The sequence below is a fragment of the Aedes aegypti genome, chromosome 2 (genome assembly GCF_002204515.2).
Source record: "Aedes aegypti strain LVP_AGWG chromosome 2, AaegL5.0 Primary Assembly, whole genome shotgun sequence".
Lineage (NCBI taxonomy): Eukaryota > Metazoa > Arthropoda > Insecta > Diptera > Culicidae > Aedes > Aedes aegypti.
Window position 1 is genome coordinate 45632360 of NC_035108.1, and position 7480 is coordinate 45639839.

The window sequence follows — 7480 nt, forward strand, 5'->3', positions numbered from 1 at the left end:
CTGTTGGGTTCTCGGCGAAAAATTTTACTGAGGTCGGTGAAATAATTTAAGTGTGTGGTAGATAAAACTTTCAGCTTCTTGTAAAAGCTTTTATACTTCTAGCTCTTAACCCTCTAATACCCAAATTTTTATTTTCGATCTAAATATTATTTTTAGTTATCTAAAATTGTTCTAAACACGTTTTGGCAATGATTAATTTTTATTCGCAAATCTATGAATTTTGGTTTTTGATTTTATTTTTTTTTTATTTTTGAACATCCTTACCCTTTTTCGTTTTTTCTGGAAGCCTCTTCTAGTTACTGATTTTTGGCAATAATAAAAATTCAAATTTTTACAATACTTTTAAAAATATTAAATTTTTAATATTTTTCTGGAAATATTTTTATTTTCCTTGCAATTAACGGAAAAACAGGTTTGGAATTGTTTCAATACCACCAAGCTCTTCTTTTGTGATAGGTTGATCGTAGAAAAATATAAAAGATACGATTTTTTTTTATTACACGTTAAATGAACTCTGGGAATTTGTAGGTTATATAAGAATACAATTTTTCAAACAATTTTCAAAAATGCAAAAAAAAGATTCAAAAGTCATAAAAAACTTTTCTTATATGCGTGTTATGAGTCAAGGTTTAAACCAAAAATAAAATTATTTTGATTTCCGAGCTACGAAAAAATACACAAAATTCCAAAGTGTACCCCGTCTAAAGGCGGGGTTGGGTATTAGTGGGTTAATAGTTTTTGGTAGAGAAACTTTACAATTTCTGGTGGAGAAGCTTTCCAGTTTCTGGTAGAAAAGCTTTTCAGCTTCTGGTAGGATAAGGCTTTTTAGCTTTTGATAGTAGAAAAGCTTGTTTTAGCTTCTGGCAGATGTAGTAAACAAAGCTTTCAGCTCAGGAGAAGAAGCTTTCTACTCTCGAGAGAAAAAGTTTTTAGCTTTGGTAACTTTAGCTTCTGGTGAAGCAGCTTTTCAGCTTTCGAACGATAAGCTTTCAAGCTTCAGGTGAAAAAGCTCTCATACTTTTGACCCTGAAGCCATATAGCTTTTGGCCCAAAGGTATTCCAACTTTAGACCGAAAAATCTAGCAGTTTTTAACGGAGAAGTTTTTCAGCTTTTAGCGTAGAAGTTTTTCAGCTTTCGGTGGAGAAGCTGTCCAATTTTTAACGAAGAAGATTTTTTACTTTTGGGGGAGCAGATTAACAGCTATTGGCAAATACATTTTTCAGGTTTTCGCGGAGATGCGTTCCAGCTTCCGGCGGAAAAGTAATCCAGCTTCTTACAAAAACGCGTTTCGGCTTTTGGCGGATCAACTTTCCAGTTTTTAACGAAGATATTTTTCAGGTTTTGGTGGGGAGGCTTACCAGCTAATGGAAAGCTAATGAAATGTTTTATTTTTCAATTTTCAGAAGGCATGCTTTCTAGATTTTGACGGAGAAGCTTTCAAGTTTATCATGGAGAAGCTTCCCAACTTTTGAAAGATTTTTTTCTATCGCTTTAGGAATAGAAAAGCCTTTGGTGGTGAAGCTTCTTAGCTTTTTGCAGAAAAGCTTTCCAGCATTTGGACGATTAGCTTTCCAGCTTATGGAGGAAAATTTTTCAGCTTTAGGTGCAGAAGTTTTCTAAATTTTGACAGAGAGGTCAGATCAGGTCCCAAAGAAAAAACTTCCTAGTTCCTGGAGGAAAAGCTTTCCTGGACGATAGGTTTTTCAGTATCTGGAAGAGAAGCTTTCCAAATTCTTCTTGCCAGCTTCTGAAGAACAATTTTTCCAGCTTCTGAACTACAAGCTTCCCAAGAAACATTTGCCTATTTTATAATCATTTATTAAGCAATTTTTCACAACTACATACTGAATAGTTGCTTTATTATATTACTTTGCAGCTGCTACGCACACATTGTTCAAGCAAATCTGGCGAAATTATTAAGCTTCTTATCATTTAGTGACTGTAATCATATATTGTAATGATGTTTATTCAGGTTTCACTTAGCTTAATAAGGATTGATGATTTAACAACGCTAGTTTAACAAACTACATTATTGCAGTTTAATTCAGCATCATGTTTAACAACATTTTAACTATTTCCAAGTGAAGCCTTTGTTCAGGCGTTGTTCACACAAATTTGGAGAAGTTATAAAGCGTATCGTTGTATGTTGACTTTATTCTACAACTTCAAAATCGCTTTATAAGCATTCATCTCAGCTTTTATTCAACTGCCACAAAATTGATTGAAAACAAATAAATGACTAAAAATAGCTAACACTGTATACAACAAATGCAGTGTATACCTTTTACCATGAATTAATAACCACACTTTTAATAGTTACCTGAATACTGGATTCAAACTCGAGACCTTCCCATCGTCAGCGGTATACCTTGCCATCTGCGCCATCCTTGAATTCATATATCAGCCTTCCAATGCCCAATATAAACCTCTTGTAGCTGATTATTGATCATGATTGAGCTTCTATTCAACAATAACTAATCAACACGTGCTATGCTGATCAACAACTGAATAAGCGCATTACTTCTGCTGCTGTTCAGTACTGATGCGAGCTGAACTCAGTCGGCTATTTATAGCGCACAGTGAGAAAATTTATTTCAATGCCGGTCAAAAATAAAGTTTATTCACAAAGTAAAAACAGTCTGAAATGAATAAGTTTTAACTTGTTAAAACTTTAATTGAATTGTTCATCTAACTATACTAAAATTCATTTATTAAATGTATAATATTTCTACTAGGTTAATATTTTAATTATGTGTCGTACTTTTTCCATCTATTAAACATTATACAAATATAAAATACATTTCAATCAATAATCCTATGTCAGAAGACTGATTTAAAATATTTTCTAAACGTAATTGAATATTGTATTGAGAAAGCATCAGTTATTATTGTATCCAACATGTTTTTATATATTAGTAAGTTAGTGGCGAATTCGCCAAGGGCGAAAAGCCACTCAAATAAAAATAAATAATAAGAATATTAGTAAGTTGAACTTTGCAATACATTAGGAATACAACGCAATTTTTAGATATTTTGTCCATTTGTCAAAAATTTGGCTATGGTGTGACCTCTTTTGTAAAGCTTCTTTGTTGCTGAACAATGTGTTTAGTAATCGTTATTTTGGACTTCTTTGGATGACCTGCTCGGATGATATATCTATGTTGTATTAGGATTTTATAAAAAACCTATTCAGCTTTTAATCATGTTCATGTTAAACATGGAAACAGCTGAAGTGCGAAGCAACCAAGACGTTAATTCGTCTCCTGTACATCTGTTTACACAACTATATTTGTTTGGTGGAATATTGGCTCTTTAATAGAAGGAAAAATGACTTGTTCAACTTATTAGTAAAACAATTTTGACAAGTCGACAGAGATTCTTTGGAGAAGTTTAATAAGTGTTGATTCTACTATTATTCATTCCAATGAAAAATGTTGAACATTGACTTAAATTTGGATCTAAATACCATCTTCTCAGCTCTTTGTAGGGCATTTTTTCAGCTGTCACCATTATTCAACAATAATTAACTATGTATGTTTATTTGTGACACTTGACTGTAAGTTGGGTAACCACTTTCATGTAACTATTGTTAAATTATTATTTATACTTCGATTATCATTAAAAATTGTATGTTTAGTAACTTTTTCCGATATCAATAACGTCGCAGATGATAATCACTACATATGGAAAATTTAAATTTTGATATTTTTAATCCAATGTGATTCGAACTTTACCCTCGTTGATCCATTACGTCACCATTCATATTCATTTGAAAATAACATAAAAAGACATAATATGTTTTGCTTGAATAAGAGCATACTCATATACTGTTATTCACATTGTTTATAAGTTTTACTAATCATGCTGGTCAACATTTTAAGTATTAGACACTGAAACTTTTGTACGATTTGTTGTTAATCAAATGTTCAATATGCTACTAAAATGATGGCTACAACCTATAGAAGCTTTTAATCAGTCAATTGTTAAACTTCTTATGTGTTGTAGAACAAAAGCTACTATATTTGCATTTTCGGAGGTTTATTCAGCTCTTATTCAAAACACAAACTGCAAGAGGATTAACAGCTTTTTTATAAGCGGAAATTAATTTTATTGAATTAATGATTCAACTAAAAATTTGTTCAGCAATGGTTGCTGCTATGCAGCTTGTATTAAACACGTAAGTATCTTAAAAGCTACCAATTGTTCCTTGGGTATACTGCTGTAGATGACCGTTCTTACGTATAGATTGTACCGAATGTAGAGGACGTATATTCTCAAGACTATGTTAAGGCACCTATAGAAGGCTCAAGTGACATGTGCCAAACGGAGCCATGTGTGGGGAAGTGAAAAAAAAAAAACGATTGTATAGTTTGGGATGGAACGCAAAGTTTTCTGTATGTGTGATAATGAGAAAATGTATGAGTTAGTGAAAGAAAGATTGGATGAGTAAGTTAGAGAGTTTATAAGAAGTAAAAATATCCTATATCGACTCTTCCAGCTGCAGGCTTGAGAGGAACTCATCTGCGAATTCAAGGTTATTCTGCGGAGTAAATATTTAATTCAAAATCCACGACACAAATCTCGCATAACTTCTGAGCATTTGAATTGATTTTCATGTTATTTAACAATGCTATGGGAAAGAAAGGATCATTATCTAGCTGCCCGTGATGTTGGTTTGGATGCTTATTCTTTCTTTTGCTCAGAAACAACGAGCTACACACGTGGCTACCAATGGCTTTTAGGGCGTTATCTCAGAGTATGCGAGAAATCTTCACACGATTTGATTTGACATTTCTTTGGTCATGGTTTGAAAAATCATGATATTCATCGCAAATTGAGTTTTAGAACACCATCATATTTGCCACTTGCACCGAAGAACCAGTTATCCGGAATAAGCCAGTTTGTGGCGAGGTCATCCACAATATCTTGAACTATTCTTCTTTTGACTTGATGTGCAAATTCATAATGTTTGATATATCGCAAGATAGATCTCAGAACCGCCAATATAATGACCACTTCCTCTGGGGAACAAGGTATCCAAAACAACCTGGCATGTTATCAAGTCATCCAAAAACGTCTGAATTACCTTTCTTTAGCTTCGATTTGGGAATTTATGAAGATTGATGTTACCAGCTAGGTTTCGGAGCCGACAATTTAGTGATCATTTCCCTCTGGGAACCGAGAACTCGGAACAATCCGACATGTGGTCAAGTCATTCAAATACCTTTGAACCACCTTAAGACTTGAATTCATGAAAATTGGTTTGTCGCAAGCCAGGTTTCAGATTCGCCAATATAATGGCCACTTTCACCAGTGAACTGGTATTCGGAACAACCCAGCATGTGACCAAGGCATCAACAACCGGTTGAACTATTTTTATTTAGACTTGATTTGCTAAATCATGAAGTTGATTTGTCGCAAGCCATGGACTCTAAAGTGGTTACTGATTCATCAAGTGGGATTACCTCAGTAGTCTCCGTGATGAATCCAAAATAACGGTAAATTTTAATCGTTGACCGCGGTTCCAAAAACTAGAAGAATTTTGTGATCGTTCTTGAAAATTCAACTAAAATTAATTGAAAAACGGATGGGATAATATTTAGATATTGAAAATTTCAATCAAATTTGACGTTAGGCTCGCATGAATGATGAATGCATCCCGATAATACTAACACATAAAACAGGTCGTGTTCCACATTGGATGTAGTGCCAACGTAAAACGATATTCAAAACGATTTTCCCAAACCACAGCTAATTAAAAACTGCGTACTGAATATTTTTTTCTAGATCAGCGCTACGAATTGTATAGTGTGACAGTTATGCGTTTAAATACAGTAGTGGGACAGTTATGCGTAGAAATTCAACAATGGGACAAATTGACTTGGCTTGCTTTTTATTGAGTTTGCGAACAAAGTAAATTTTTGGGAAGTGTTTTCTAAAACTATACGTAAAAATAAACTGCTCGATGACAAAAAGTCAAAATGCACTAAAAGTAACATGGGACAATTATGCGTATAACGGCAGTATCGCACTTACGTGAAATTCACGTAAGTGCCTAAGTTCATTTTGACATCTGCATATTGTACGTACATTCGGTGTTGAGCTCAAATCCTAAGATGGCGCCTGCTTGATTTTAGAAGAACTTCAGAAGCTGCTGCCGCTTTAAACCTGTGTAAGATTGATTTCAAGGTAAATATGCTTTGAATACCGAAGAATCCCTGCATTACTTCATATTTTATACCTGATTTATAACCTCTATCAATTATAGCACGCGAAGGCTACAACAAGACAGACCAAACTCACAAAATTGGGGAAACATGATTCAAAATGCTCAGATTGACAATAAAAATATCACAATCTTTTAAATTTGTTTACATTTTCCTATTGGTAATTAGTTTTTTTCCAAAGCCTATTAGAAATAAGATTGGTCTTTATTACAGTTAAATTTAATGCAAAACCATCTAGGTCCTATTGAAACGCTTCGTAAAGGCTACCGGAAAATCCACGTAGCTCTTACGTGTAGCGCCGGTGGAATGGACGAAGTTCATAAGTTCATGCGTTCATTCTGGGCTACCTATGATTCACGTAAGAGCTACGCGAAAAGTGCGATGGAAAAAAATCACGTATGTTTTCACGTAACAATGACGTTCGGATTATTTTGAGTGTACGAAAATCTTCTGAGCTTCAGATGCAGAGGAAAAGCTTTCCAGAATTTTTAGGAGAAGCTTTCCAAATTCTGTAGAACAAGCTTTTCAGATTCTGAACTGCAGCTCTAGAGAATAAGCTTTCCAGCTTTTGCAGGAGGTTTTTAGATTCAGAAGAAACAACTTTTATGCTGGTGGAGAAAAAGCATTCCCATTTCTGAAGAAGAAGCCTTCTACATTCTGGAGATGAAGCATCCCAACTAACAATTTAGTCGAATATGAGTTGAAAAAAAAACAAACTCAAGCATATTTCAGCTTAAAACTACATGGGATTTCAGCTTTTGGAAGAGAAGTATTTCAGCTTCTGAAATAAATGTTTCTCGGGGTAAAGCTCTCCCGTTATTTGATAAAGATTTAAAAACTTTGTAGCACAGGCTTTCCAGCTTCTGGAAGAGAAGCCTTTTAGTTTCTAAAAGAGATGCTGTCCAGCATACGGAGAACTAGCTTTCTAACTTCTTTGTCCTTGAAAACAGGATTGACATTTTTGTGCTCTTAAATATTTGGGATGCAATGTGTTGTTATAGTATAGAATATATAGTCTATACCAGAGTCCATAAATGATGAGTTGCGCAAATAGTGAAACCAAATCTACCTATCGAACTGTCAAACCGTCAGACCAGCAAAATAGATGGCAGTTTTTTTCGAAGATGAAGAAGAACAATCATTCAAAGAAGTATCTTCGCGCAACTCTCTGTAGAGACTCTGGTTTGTTCCTATTCGTGTTTCCGTTAACTTTGTTGTAATTTATTTAATTTTGAGAGTCACGCTTTTCAAT